Raw genomic sequence first — 15100 nt, forward strand, 5'->3', positions numbered from 1 at the left:
AGAATAAAAAAAAAAAAAAGGTGACGTGGATACCATATGGGCATGCCATCTAAATATAGTTAGTCAGTTAGCTAACTGCCAAACGTTTTTGATTTGTTAAATTTGGGTGGCATTGCTATGTTTTTAAAAGGTTAAAAGTGATATTGCACTTTTTAAGAGTTAAATATACCAATTACATCTAGCATGATACTTTAAGAATAAAATTATATTTTAACTCTAAATATAAAGTCTACTAATTTTCATTTTTAATACATCTTTATATTTTTTTATCCGAAATCTTTTTACGTTTTTTCTTTTTGTTTTAATAATAGTTATTATTTTTAAAGTATATGCATTTTTTTTAAAATTTCAAAATAAACTTCTTATTTTACATTATATTATGTGTACCTAACATGTTTGAAATTAATTTAGCCCATGTTTTTGTTACTTGAGCATAATTGTTTTTATTCAATGTATTTTAAATTTTAAAATAATTAGTATGGCATTAAAACCATGTAGACATTGTTTTCCATTATTATGTGTATAGGACTAATTATTTTAAATGTTATAGTTTTATTATTATTAATATTCTAATTATAATGTAATTTTGAAAAAAAATTATACTTTCCTGTGCGTCCAACGGGAGTTAGGATCTAGTTATTTGGTATAGGAAAATGAATTTCCTCATACTTCTAGTCTTTTCTTTCCGTTAAAAAAGTGGGGCCCATGCTTGAGAAAGTCAAAGGCAGACAAAATGTCAAGATATTCATAAATTTAATTTAACGGCACTGGGTGGATTAAGAACCGTTTGAAAGGGAGAGAAGATAATTCAATAATTCATGATATAAGTTTGACCTTTCGTGAAAGAAAGAGTTCAATTATTGTATCACATGCACTCCATCACACGTTACTTTCGATCAGGCCACTGGATATTTTATTGGGAGAATAATATTAAGGGATCAAAAGATTAAATTAAATTTAAATAAGAATAAAAATATTTAAAAATGCAAGACAAAAATTAAAGACTCTTCAGTGAATTGGTCTTAACATTCATTACTTTCATTCTACGGATAAATGAGCAAGACTAATGGAATGATGTTACGTTATTACTCAAAACTTAAATTTATGAGTAATTTCTTTTTATTATATACTCTTTTCGTTTTAAATTATAATACACTTTTAAATAAAATCTCATATATTAATAAAATTTATTAAATATATTTTATAATCTTATTTTTTTAAGACAAAAATATAAATTTTTAAAAAATACTCTTCATTTAATATTTCATTAATAAAAGAATGTTGAAGAGAGAAAATATATGGGAAAGATAATATTGGATAAGTGTCATTGATGAAACATTATTTTTATCTAAGTGTTTTATATTTTATGATACTTAATCTTCCCTAAAAGCGTTTTATAACTGGAGAAGAAGAAAGTATTAATTATTTAGTTTGAATTTATCTAATGTAAAACTTCTCACATTATTTTAAATTTACTCACACTTATACAACTTAATGTATATAATCACCTTCAGATATTTGCTAATTGCTATTCTCATGCTATCTTTTTTGCAATCTTTAAAATACAAATTTGTAAGTAATATTCATTAATTTGCGGAGAAAAATGATTTCTTATAGAGTATTTGACAGTTTTTTCTTTACAAATTAATAACTCTTGCTCGCAAATTTTTATTCGGAGAGTTGCAAATTATAGAATAAGAATAGCAAACTTTTAAACCAGCTCACTCAGTCACATTTAATCTTTATTTTATATTTTCAATTTTTTTTATCCTTGTTTAAATTTAATTCAATTTTTTAGTTCTATAAAGTCATCCATCCTATTTTATTTTAATATACTCATTGTCAGTTAATAATGTGTTATTTTGAATAAACTAAATACGAAAACTGTATTAACCAAAGCCCGAAGAGAGGTAATTGTTAAGAAATCAAATATGAAAATATTATTGATGAAAACCTTCCATCAATCAACAACAATGATTGTTGGCCTAAAAAAAAAATCAACATGATTACAAGACATTCTTTTACTTGAAGGATTAACATCAATAAACCATAACCCCATCTTGAGACTATGTTAACCTCCCTCTGGTCTTTTTGGGTAAGATTAAACTCTCTTGTTTAAATGCCTAACCCTTATTCCTTTATATAGACCTAGGCAGCAACTAATCATGATTAATTAATAATTAACCATGATTAACAGCTAATAGTCCAACATTAATAAAACTAAAGATCACAAAGAACCCATATTTGATCATCCACCATGCTTTTAGATATGAAGGCAAGGAATGGGGTGGAGACGAGGCACTAACAAAGATCACAACTCCCTAACTTTTTTTTTTTAAGTAAAATGTATGAGTTATATATTTTCAACTCTTCTAAATTAGCACATTATAAAAGTTATGAAATATTATATAAGATTCTTATTTCAATTCTATACATAGTTTTTTGTATATGTATGGAGCAATTATTTCAACAGCTGAAATATAAAATTGTCATGTGATCTACTTATTTTTAACAAGATAATACCATATATGCTCTTAAATTATTGATGTAATTTTATTTTGCTTTTATTTCATGTTTGATGAAAAAAATATAAGAATTATTATTAACAAACTTTGTCAAGCATTGTAACAAAAATCTCAATACATGTTGAATGTTATGTGCTTAATATCAACAATAAAATCACTTATCTAAAAGTATTGATTTGCTCGATATATTGAAAGAAATTTATGACATGAATAATTTTTACTCTAATATAATTTGATTTTGTCGATATAAAGATTTTATAACAATTGAGCATTATTACTTTATTATTATATTTATTTACTACAATTATTAATTAAAAGAATTAAATAGTAACTTAAAAAACAAGTAATATAACTTATTACATTGAACAAAACTTTATATTCCAATAATACATTTAAATTATTTAATGCTTATAGACATAATAAATTTTCTACTAATTTAATGATAATTTATATCAAAAATAAATTTGCTAATTGTAGACATAATAACTAATAATTTTTATAATATGAAAAATTGATGAACAAAATTTAATATATGTATATATTGTTATATATGTGTAAAACTGAAAATAAATATATATGTTGAAATATTTATATTATGTTGGTAATATATATAATATATATATATTTAACTTTTTTTAAATTATCATATATACTTTTATCATCTTGGTTCTTTTAATAAAAATTTCTATCTTTATCCCTAGCAGGGATAATTAGCAACAATTAAATCGACTCATAGTAGACTTTGAAATAATTAGCAAATGTTTGCCTAATTGACATAGACGTGGCTATTTCATAAAGGTGTGAATTTGGACATGCTTTTAGAGTCCAGAGAGACGAGTTCGCTGATAAATAATTTATAAAACATTTTTTAAGCCAGAAAATCTATTACGTATGAGTTTCTTTTTTTTGGGCCAACAACATATAAGTTCGCCATGCCAAACTTGTCTTAATAAGAAGGTGGGCAATTACCGGCACCGTTTAATTGCAAAGATGGGTCGTTACTTTATTTATTTATTTATTCATTCTGCGTGGGTACTTTGGTACCTAGAGTTTTTCGGAATCCGCTAAATTAGATTAGGTTAAATCACATTACGTGGTGCTGACCTCAACAAATTATAACACAGGGTTGAGAAAGCAAGTTAACGTAAAAGAAACTATCAAAATTTAAGGTTCTCTCTCTCTCTCTCTTTTAGATTCTGTTTATAAGATAAATAGAATAATTTTTTTTAATTTTATTTATAAGCATATCATTAAATTTTTATCACGTTTGTTTCTTTTACTTCATTAAGATGAAGGGAAATATAAAAAGAAAATAGGGATGAGAGAAAATTTAAAAAAAAATTTCAAAAATTATAAATTTTTTACTATTTTTAGGAGTTTTTTTTCTTAATTTTCTTTCATTTTTTGCTATTTTTTTAATCTAAACAAAAGATAAATGTTAGTAAGAGAAAACACATTGGCGAAAAAGAGAGCATGTTTATTAAAAAAGAGCAAAGTTAAAAAGCTTATTGAGTATCTAGGAAGAGTTACTAATTTTTAAAATTTTTCTTAATTCTAACAAAATAAATTAAAATTGCTTTATAAATAAAATGGATGAAATGCTTGTATATATGTATAGTAATTTATTTAGGATTGTGTAACCCAACTTTAATCTCCTTTAAAATCTCATGCTGGTTCCACCCTTGAGCAGAGCTGTCTATGCATTGAATGTGGCTTTATCAAGACCAGTGGTGCACCATTCAAGGGTAGAGTCAGAACATTTTATTAGGAGAGATCGAGATAACAAAACATATATGATAATTGAAGAAAAATTATATATATAATATAACATAACATAACATAAATATTTTAACTTATATATTTATATTTAATTTTATAAATATATAACAAAAATAAATATATACTTTTTTTAAGTTTTACTCATTAATTTTTCATAGCATAAGAATAATTGATTATCATATTCATGATAAAATTTTTAGCAGTTTTCTTTTCAATATAAACTATCTTTAAATTGGGGGAGACAAATATTGAATGATTCAAATGTATCATTAGGATATAAAGTTTTGTTCAAATTTAAAAACTTTATCCCTTGCTCACTGAATTTACTTTTTATTATTTCAATTAATAACTGTAGTAAATGAATATATTAAAATGGTAATTACACTCAATTGTTACAAATTTCTTATGTCGATGAGATATAAGTATATTATAGTTAAAAGTATTCATATAATAAATTTTAATAGCTTAGTTATTACAAAAAAAAAGTTTTTTTTGGAAGAATATAACTTAACCATAACCTATTAATTTTTTTAAGAGGAATATAACTCAACCATGATCTTTTAATCTTTGGATGAGTAATTTTATAATATATATAAATCAAGTACATAGAAATCAATATATCTTAGAATTTTTATTACAATGCTTAACAAAGTTTATTACTAATACTTCTCATAATTTTTATCAAATATAAAATAAAATTAAAATCAAATGACATCAATGGTTTAAGAGCAAATGCATCATTATCTTATTAAAAATAAGTATATTATATGACAATTATATCTTTAAACTATTAAGATAGTTGAATTACATGTGTAAAATATCACATATAAAATTAAAATGAAAATTCTATCAAATATCTCAAAACATTATAATGTGTCAATTAGAGTTAAAAATAAATACCTTCAGTATTTTACTGAAAATAATTAAAAAGTCAGGGGGACTGTGATCCCTATTAATCTCTAAATTTACAAATCTTTTGTATGCTGGTGCAAGACCTTAAGAAAGCGAGGATGTGACTCAGGGTGATGAGTTAGTGGACATGTGGAGACAAAAGGCACGTAAAGGAAGTTAGGAAAGCAACAAAGATGTGGAATGTCGTTTGCTAAAATAAAACATTGGTCGATTCTGCACGCCAAGGCTTTTTCCCCACCATCTTATTGAAAACGAGACTGAAAAAAAATGATAATATTAAATAAAATAAACAAAATCTATTATTGATATATAAATTGATATGTTCTCTATGTGGTTTCTATTATAGAGTACATTTTAGAAATTTTTTTCAATCTTTCATATTCATTTTGCAGGAATATTTGTGTAGCATTAATTGCTTTATTTTATTTCAAATTTTCCCTTTTTTAATTTTCAATGAGGGGATAAAAATGTTTGTATTTTATATTACAATATTTATTAGGAGTGAAAATGAAAATCCAAGCATTTTTTAGACAATTTCAATACAACAACAACAACAAACCTTTAATCCATTAGGTGGGGTCGACTACATGAATTGTAAGATGCCATTGTGTTTTTTTAGACAATTTCAATGATGTAACTAATTTTTTTTTGGTTCTTGCGAGTTAATTATAGGTAACTTTTAATAAGAACTAGAGAAAGTATAAACTATTATTTGATATACCCCTTCCATTAAAAAATGTAAAGTATTTTTGAGGAGTTAGATATTTAAAAATATAAGATATTTTTAGTCTTTCGAGATATAATCATTATCTTTTTTAAAAGTACCCCCATTGATAGTGATTTTATATTTATTGTAAGGTATTTAATAGTGATAAATATGAAAAGATAGGGTTAGTTAGAAAATAAGTAACTACTTTATTAGAGGGTGAGATTTGATTAAAAATACCTTACTCTTTCTGTTTAAAAATATAAGACATTTTTAACAAAATCTCGCTTTCAATAAAGTAGTTACCTACTTTTTAACTAACCTCATTTTTTCATATTTATTCCCATTAAACACCTTACAGTAAATATAAAGTCATTATCAATAGGGCACTTAAAAAAAGGCAATGATTACACTTTAAAAGATTAAAAATATCTTACATTTTTGAACATCAAACTCTTCAAAAAATACTTTATATTTTTAAACGGAGGGAGTATTCTTTATCTCTTGCATATAAAAAAGAGATTTCACACATTGTTTTTTTGGGAAGTACTAGTTTATTGTTTCTCCTAAATACCCTTAAGCACGTAGAAAGATACAAAACTACATAACTTAACAGTATTGAGGAAGGGTAATTTTCAAAAAAATGATTGAAAATATCAACATATTTAATTCAATGAGAGTAACTGATAAATTTTGGCTAGTTTTCTTAATTTACATAAAATTTGTTAATAAATATTTCTCATAAAATAAACATCAGGGAGTAATTACTTACATGCTCACGCCAGTTCTAATTTTTTTGATCAAATTTATTATTTCCTTTGTTAAAAAATATATGAAATTTTTTTAGGAGTTTTATATTAAAAAATGTAAGATATTTTTAATCTTTTGAGGTGTAATCATTACCTTTCTCAAAAAGTACTCCTATTGATAAATCACTTTATATTTATTATAAAATATTTAATAAAGATAAATATGAAAAGATATGGTTAGTTTAAAAATAAGTAACTGCTTTATTGAAGGTGAGATTTAGTTAATATTGATGAAAGAAAATGTATTATTAATGCTATAAATTAATAGAGATAAGTTAAAAACTTATTTATTTTTTAAATATAGTTAATAAATTTTAATTTTTGTAATTTAAATAAAATATATTAAAAGTTAGATATAGATGGAATCTGAAACATGAAATGATTGAAAGATATAATGATGGATGTCTTACATATTGCACTAAATCTAACAAATAATTTATATTATTTAAATCCTCAAATTTCAATTTTTTAGACGCGGGTTTGCTTAAAAAGAGAATTGTAACTTCTGAAGGGATTAATGGTGAAGAAGGAAAAAACATGTAATTTTTTTTCATAAAAATAACTATTTTATTAATATGTGAAATATGTCAGGGAGTGTCTTACAATTTGGACAGGAGGAATGCATAAAAAAAAACATTAATTTCTCCTATCATATTTATAAAGCAAAAGAAAAAATAATTTTTTAAACCTATATATAAATTTGGTCAAAAAAAACCTATTATAAATTTATCTTTTTACTTCTATTACATGTTAGTGAGAGAGAATATTTTATTTAATTTTATCTGCAAGTTATTCCCAACATATTTTCTCAAAAGCTTCAAAATTTATTAATCCTGTTTGAAGATTTAATAATTTAATAATTTTATTTTTATTAAGTGTAGATATTTTAATAATATATTTTTTCTTATTAATATTTAATGAGAGGTGAACAGGAAAAATTTGTAATAAAATTTTAATGATGCAACTTACTACTTGTATGAATAGGACCAAAAAATTTCTATTTTTTTGTCTTATACATTAGTCGGAAGAAAATATATTATTAATAAAGATAAATTTAAAAATTTATTATTTTTTAAATAATAAATTTTACTCCCTTCGTTCAAAAAATAAAATATTTTTAAAGAGTTAAATATTTAAAAATTAAGATATTTTTAATTTTTTAAAATATAATTATTATTTTTTTAATATCTTTATTAATAAATAAATTTATATTTATTATAAGTTATTTAATATAGATAAATATAAAAAGATATAATTAATTTAAAATAATTAATTCTTTTATTAAAAATAAAATTTAATTAAAAATATTTCATATTTTTAAATAGAAGTAAATTTTTTCTTAATTTTAGTATTTGGTTGGTCTGATTTCTTAGTTATGATCTAACAGGAATATAATAGGAGTAAATGTCGCATCAAAGATCGAAGCGTTCATTTATTATTGTACGTCATGGACAGCTTGACCATGGTTTTGGGCATCAAATCATGGCTGGATATTATATTTTAATATCTGGCTGCTATTTTATATGAAGAAAACCATACCTTTATTTACCACTAAATTAAAATAATCTTCAAGATTGAGTCGCCGTCGCTCGCACATTAATTATAAATATTTATCTATGCAAAAAAAAAAAATCCACGTATTATCATCTAATGAAAGAGGAGTTACATAATTGATACTACAACTCGTTCAAAATGTATGAAGTTTTCTATCATTGACAAAAAATGTATGATTATTCACTAAAATGAAAGAGTGCATAATAAATCTTGGGTGATCTTGAGTCTATAAAATGAATGAGGCTAAGCAATCAACTAAAGTTGTGGGTTGTAAAACCGCATCTATAGCAGATCGTTTTGCTTTAGAGGAAAGGACAAGAGCCAGCGGTAATGGACGAAGCGGAAGCAAAAATGTCTGTGTAAATCTAAATATTGGTGAGAATAAATATAATCAAGATAGATTGATTTTAATTGAAAAATAATTTTAGAAAATAATGATAGCCTTTTATCATTCCCTGTAATCTTATTAAATTTTGTTTTTAGTTTTTTTTATAATTTTTTAGTGTGAAAACAATAAAATTATAAGGATTTTAATAATAAACGTCACTTAATCTTATTGAAGGATTAAAAAATAAAAATTATAGAAATTAAAAATAAAACTTAATGAAATTATAGAGATCGATGTTTGTGTTTTCCAACCAATTATTTTTAATTATTATTTTAATTTTAATTAATTCTGGTAAAGTTAATTATTTAATGACAGGGAGTACGTGACGAATGTAAAATCCAATTATACAAAGGAAAAATTCTTCTGATATTAATAACTGTAAATCTTTGTATTTGTATTTGAGAAAAACGCGGTCCCTTGGAGAAATCTCACGAATTGGAACATAGAGAAAAACATTAGCACGACCAATCCTTGTGTAAAGATGACACGAACGAACGAACGAATCGAGGACAACGTGCGGCCATTATAGTTAAGCATTTTATACGCCGAGGGAAAGAAAAGGGTGGGTCTTTGAAAACCAAACGCGGCGCTATCTTTGTCATCTTTCTCTCTCTAGACTCTAACTCTCTCTCCCCAGTCCCCACTCCCCCACTCTCTGGTCGATTTTTTTTTTCTGGCTCCATTTTCTTCCGCGCTCGTCGGGACAGTGAAAACAAAATCAGTCATCAATATAGAAAACCCAAGTAGAATCTAAGTTAACAGAGAAGAGAGAGAGAGAGAGAGAGAGAGAGAGGGGCAATGCTGGATTGGACTGGAACTTAGTCAAAGCCGACCAAAGAGGAGAGCGTATATGGGTGGCGGAACGACACTGGTGGACGGGATTCGTCGCCTTTTTCAACGTCGACCTTCTTCTGCAATCAAGTCCTCTGATGACGAGCCTAGTCACGATCATAACTATCACAATGCCGATCGTATTGCTAGTACCAACCATAGCCACAAGCTCGTGAGAGATTTACGCGCTCAATTAGCTACTATTCCCAGACAGGAGAGAGAAGAAGGCGAGGAGGCCGAAGACGGGTTCGCGATTGAGGATGATTTTGATATCTCTGGCTTGAAGCATATCAAGGTTCCCACACGGGCGTTCTTCAAAGCTGCTTCTATGGATCCTTCTAAGAAGGTGTTTTCTTTTCTGCTTTTTCCTTCTTCTCTTTCTGATTACTTATTCGTATTATTTTCGATTGAAGGATCTGGTTTTATTGGGTTTTGCCTGTGATCCGATTCTTCAATGGTCTTATTCTTCTTGTTTTTTTTTTAAATATAAATTCTCAAGTTGTTATATTGTTTGGTGATTCGATTGGCTAGTGCACGATATTGGTTTCAGGCATTTTGGCTATTGGATTTACTGTGCATTTTTTAATCTAGGTTACGTTTCGTTGGTTGGTAGTGTATCGTAAAATCCACTCTTAAGTTTTGTCTGGGGCTTTAAGAAAGGGTAAACAAATAAATACCAAAGAAGTAAGCTTCAGTTAAATGAATAATTACTTGCTAGCAGATATCGTGATTAATTTTTTATTTGGTGCTGTTTGATGGGACTAGTAGCATTCAGCAACACGATCAAGGGTTGGATAGGAAGCCATGTTAGCTTCATATTTGACTAGAAAAAGAATAAAAGTAAAAAATAAAAAGAGATAATCCTTTGTTGCGATTTACAAGCAATGGACCAAAGGCGTTGGTTTAACCTAATTCTGATTCGTCTGCACTTATACTATAGCAGTGATGTTGTGTTATTAGCGCTCGACTGCTTTCTTTTGTGTCTATTTATCATTAGTGACATCTCTTATTCTCTTGTGAAGATGTATAACATTTCATGGTCTTAGTAGTGAAATTTCATATTCTCTAACAGGGTTAGATATACGTACTTTATGCTCCTAACTGTTCTTGTTGGGCGTGTTTTGCATATTACACCATAGGAATGACAGTAGGTCAAAGGAAAGTTTCAATTTTGTTATAAACTTGTAATATTTGAGTACTCCTTACTGCCTTTATAGTTCAACAATGTGTTATTTTTGTTAATAATTTTTACGGTTATCAAACAGGGCACTCCAGAAACAGAGTTCTTCACTGAGTATGGAGAGGCAAGCCAATATCAGGTCCAAGAAGTTATTGGAAAAGGAAGTTATGGTGTCGTAGGTTCTGCAATTGATGCTCGTACGGGGGAAAGGGTTGCGATTAAGAAAATTAATGATGTATTTGAGCATGTCTCTGATGCCACAAGGATCCTAAGAGAAATCAAACTCCTTCGGCTGCTCCGGCATCCTGATATAGTAGAAATTAAGCCATAATGCTTCCTCCTTCAAGGAGAGAGTTCAAGGATATCTATGTTGTGTTTGAGCTGATGGAATCTGACCTTCATCAAGTAATCAAGGCAAATGATGATCTTACACCTGAGCACCACCAATTTTTTTTGTACCAACTTCTTCGAGGCCTGAAATATATACATTCCGGTATCCTTCTGACTAGATCCTTGGATTCTGTAGACAGTGAAACAGAAATAATATACTATATATTTTCCTTGCAGCGAATGTGTTTCATCGTGACTTAAAGCCCAAAAATATTCTCGCCAATGCTGATTGCAAACTGAAAATATGTGATTTTGGGCTTGCTCGAGTTTCCTTTAATGATGCGCCTTCTGCTATATTCTGGACTGTAAGTAGCCTGCCAGGTGTACCATGACAATATGTTTTTATTAATTGTTATTCGTTCCTTTAGGATTTTTAGTGGGGAATTTTAATAAATTCTCTCATCTTTGTGCCTGAAATTATTATAAAAAACTTATGATGATTTAATTTACATACTCTTGTAAAGGACTATGTTGCAACTCGGTGGTATCGTGCGCCAGAATTATGTGGCTCTTTTTTCTCAAAAGTAAGCTTTTTATCTTTGATATGCCATTGTCCTCTGAAATTTGTATCATCTATCTTTTGGTGAAGAAAAGTAGAGCATATAGTATTATCAATGATGTGTGCCTAATAATCACACTGCTCAGTTGAGCGCTGCTCAATTCTGAGCTCTTGCATGGTAGTACAGTAAGTGTCTTGGTCTATTTGGTGCAGCAAAAATTTTCTTGTTTTTGCTCATGTAATAGATGGAGGTATATATTTGTGTGTATATATTCTTTTTTGTGTTAGCAGCTGATAATTTGCAGTGTTGATTGTCTCTATAAAGATAACCAAACAGCGTGGGAATGTTTCTATTGATCAGTGCCATGGAAAGTTGATTAAATTATCATCTTGCAGAATTTTATGCAGTTGTTGGTCTTTTAACTCTAACTGCTTTATAGATGGTCAATATGCACGGAATTTTTTGTATGGCATTGGTTTTCCTTCTTATTTTTATTTTTAAATTTAAAAAATTCACATGTTACCTTCATCTCATATGATGTTCTTTTCCATTATGTAGAGTGATGCTCCATTGATATTGTGCTAGAGAGTATTCAAATATATGGAACATGGCTGGCATTTTGGTGGTGCTTAATGTTTCTAAATGAATGCTGAACAATGACCCGCATTGTAATTTTTTAGTAGTTATCAAAGCTCAGAGATACAATTTAGGGAACATATATAAGCCATGAATTGATAGTTTTATGTAAAGTATCGTTATTTATTCTAAAACCTCATTTTGAGTATATTATTATATTGTCTTAATGGCTATACATATATCTCATGTTCGTTGGTGTGTGTTTCTTGTCTATTATCTGTTGCTGAAGCCTTTAACACTGAGCAGCTTACCTCAACTGTCTCTCTCTCTCTAAAATTTTGGTGCTATCATATACTTAAAAATATTTAACAATGTGCTTAATTTAAATCTGTGTTTTGCAGTATACCCCTGGAATTGATATTTGGAGCATCGGATGCATATTTGCGGAAATGCTCTCCGGGAAGCCATTATTTCCCGGTAAAAATGTGGTGCACCAATTGGATTTGATGACTGATTTACTTGGTACTCCTCCTGCTGAAACCATTTCGAGGGTTAGTTGATCCAAAAATAGTTAGTGAATTTCTAACAATAGTTGAGGAACATATGAAATGCTGTGGTGGTATTAATTTACAGTTATACTTTTGATGTTGTCAAATTCTTTCCTTACTACTCCCTCCGTCCTCCTAATTATAAACACTTTTAGACAATATCTGATATACCAATAAGCCTCATTAAATACACTCAACAATCTTATTTTTTCAAAACAAAAATATAAACTTTCAAAAATGTCCATCATTTAATGTATTGAAAATAGAAGGGACGGAAATTAATTAAGGGAAAGGGTGATATTGGAATTGGTATATTTAATAAAACCTTAACTTACCTAAAGTGTCTTCTATTTTTGAATGGAGAAATTCCTTCAAAAGTGCCCTATAATTTGGGACAAAGGGATTATAATTTTAAAATTTGGCTAGTCACAGTATGTTTTAATGAATAACATTTATATCTAATTTTTACCTTTTTTTTTGTCGTGTTTCTCTGAACAATTCTTAATATCACAGATTCGTAATGAGAAGGCTAGAAGGTACCTTAGTAACATGCGGAAAAAGCAATCAGTTCCACTTTCTCAAAAGTTTCCTTATGCAGATCCATTGGCCCTTCGTCTACTGGAACGCCTACTTGCATTTGATCCTAAAGATCGTCCTTCCGCTGAAGAGGTTGATCTTCAGTTACCTAGATATATAGCAACTAGTGATTACCAAAGTTGAAGTTTTGTTGAGTGAAAATGCTTTGAGATTGGTATCCAGAGGTAATTCTCTTGTTCCATAATGTATACTTCTTTCTTTATGCTTGTGATTGCAGGCATTAAGTGATCCTTATTTCCGCGGTTTGGCGAACGTTGAGCGTGAACCTGCATCTCCTCAACCCATTTCAAAACTTGAGTTTGAGTTTGAGAGAAGAAAATTGACTAAAGAGGACGTTAGAGAGTTGATTTATCGAGAGGTACAGCCATATAGTTGATGAATGTTGCTTTGATAGTCTCTCCTTTGTGCTTTGGTAATAATCAATGCTACATTTGAAGTAAGTAAACAGATTCTAGAGTATCATCCTCAAATGCTTCAGGATATCTGCGTGGTGGAGATCAGACCAGCTTCATGTATCCAAGGTAAAGCAGTAACGTAAATGCTGAGAATCTGAAACTATCTTTGTCTACATTATTGATTTTAAAATGTCTGACTCCAAGCATACGTTGATTAATGATTTGTTAAATATCTTACTCAAGAGATACGATGAAAATTATGGCCTTGATCAAACTCCATAGATTGTTGCCTTCTACACCATTAAATTAATTATATTTGCTTTGTCATGTGATGTTGTCTACCAGTGTTTGCTACAATATTTTAAAGTTGCTTAATTTATGACATCTACACGCTTATTTAATGCTGCATTTAAGGATTTTCTAAAAACTAGCTCCTCAGTGCATGGTTGCATGTTTTATTCATATCAGGGATTTATCTCTTTAATCTGAAAAACACCATGGATAAATATGTGCGTGTGTGTGGCCTAGTTAGGTTGTTCTGAACTTCAGTGCATGAAGAGGCCCTTACGTTAGAAAAACATCTTTTTAGGCATGGTTGCATTTTCTGATACAGAGACTCAAGGTTCCGTTACTATTAAGAAGGTCCGACCCATATTGCAATTCAATATAATGATTTTTTTATTTGATTTGCTCATATGCTTGACATTTCATTGATGGCATGATGTGTATATTAAAGCAGACAGGCAGAGAGCAGATGTCTCTCCTGCCATCGGGCATGGTGAAGCTAAATGAATTGAGATGCTCAGAAAACTTTTACAATGCTTTTCACGAAACTTAAATCATGACATATAGGGAGAATCAATGCCTTGTATGCATTTATCATTGTTTCATCAAATTTTTGTTGCTTTTTGTTATTTTTTTCGCAAAATTTTATTTCATTTCTGAGAACTGGCATGTGTTTTATTTGCTCCTGCTGTAAAATCTAGTTCCTTCAAAATTTTTGTTTATGTTTATGCTAGTCCCATTTACTTGTTGAAGAATTGACTTTTGAGAATATACTGATGATGTTTAATTTATTTTTGAAATGAATTACATAGACCTTTTTTGAATTTTTTTTTGGATATGTAGTATATTCAAAATGAATGCAGCTTTTCCTGAATTTTGTTCAAATTACACACAATTCTTTCTATTAAAAAAAAAAAACTACCCCTTAAACAATACTAAATTTCAGAGCTCTGTGAGCCTTTCTCCCCCTGTCGTGTGAAACTACAAAGATCCTACTTACAAGATATACACAAACTTTTTCTGAAACTAGAAATCAGCAAACATGGAAAATGCATGTAAACTAACAGGAAAAGAAAAAAACTTAGAGAAAAATCCGTAATTTATTCTTTGTTTTTGGGAAAATTG

The 15100-nt window shown here is 28.3% G+C and overlaps 1 pseudogene; it reads left to right on the top strand.

The window, feature by feature from the left end:
- Positions 1–9234: 9234 nt before the first annotated feature.
- Positions 9235–14507, top strand: LOC129318587 (mitogen-activated protein kinase 8-like; annotated as a pseudogene).
- The last annotated feature ends 593 nt before the right edge of the window (positions 14508–15100 follow it).

The sequence above is a fragment of the Prosopis cineraria genome, unplaced genomic scaffold, assembly GCF_029017545.1.
Source record: "Prosopis cineraria cultivar Desert tree isolate PC_DT_omini unplaced genomic scaffold, ASM2901754v1 PC1, whole genome shotgun sequence".
In the NCBI taxonomy this organism is placed as follows: Eukaryota; Viridiplantae; Streptophyta; class Magnoliopsida; order Fabales; family Fabaceae; genus Prosopis; species Prosopis cineraria.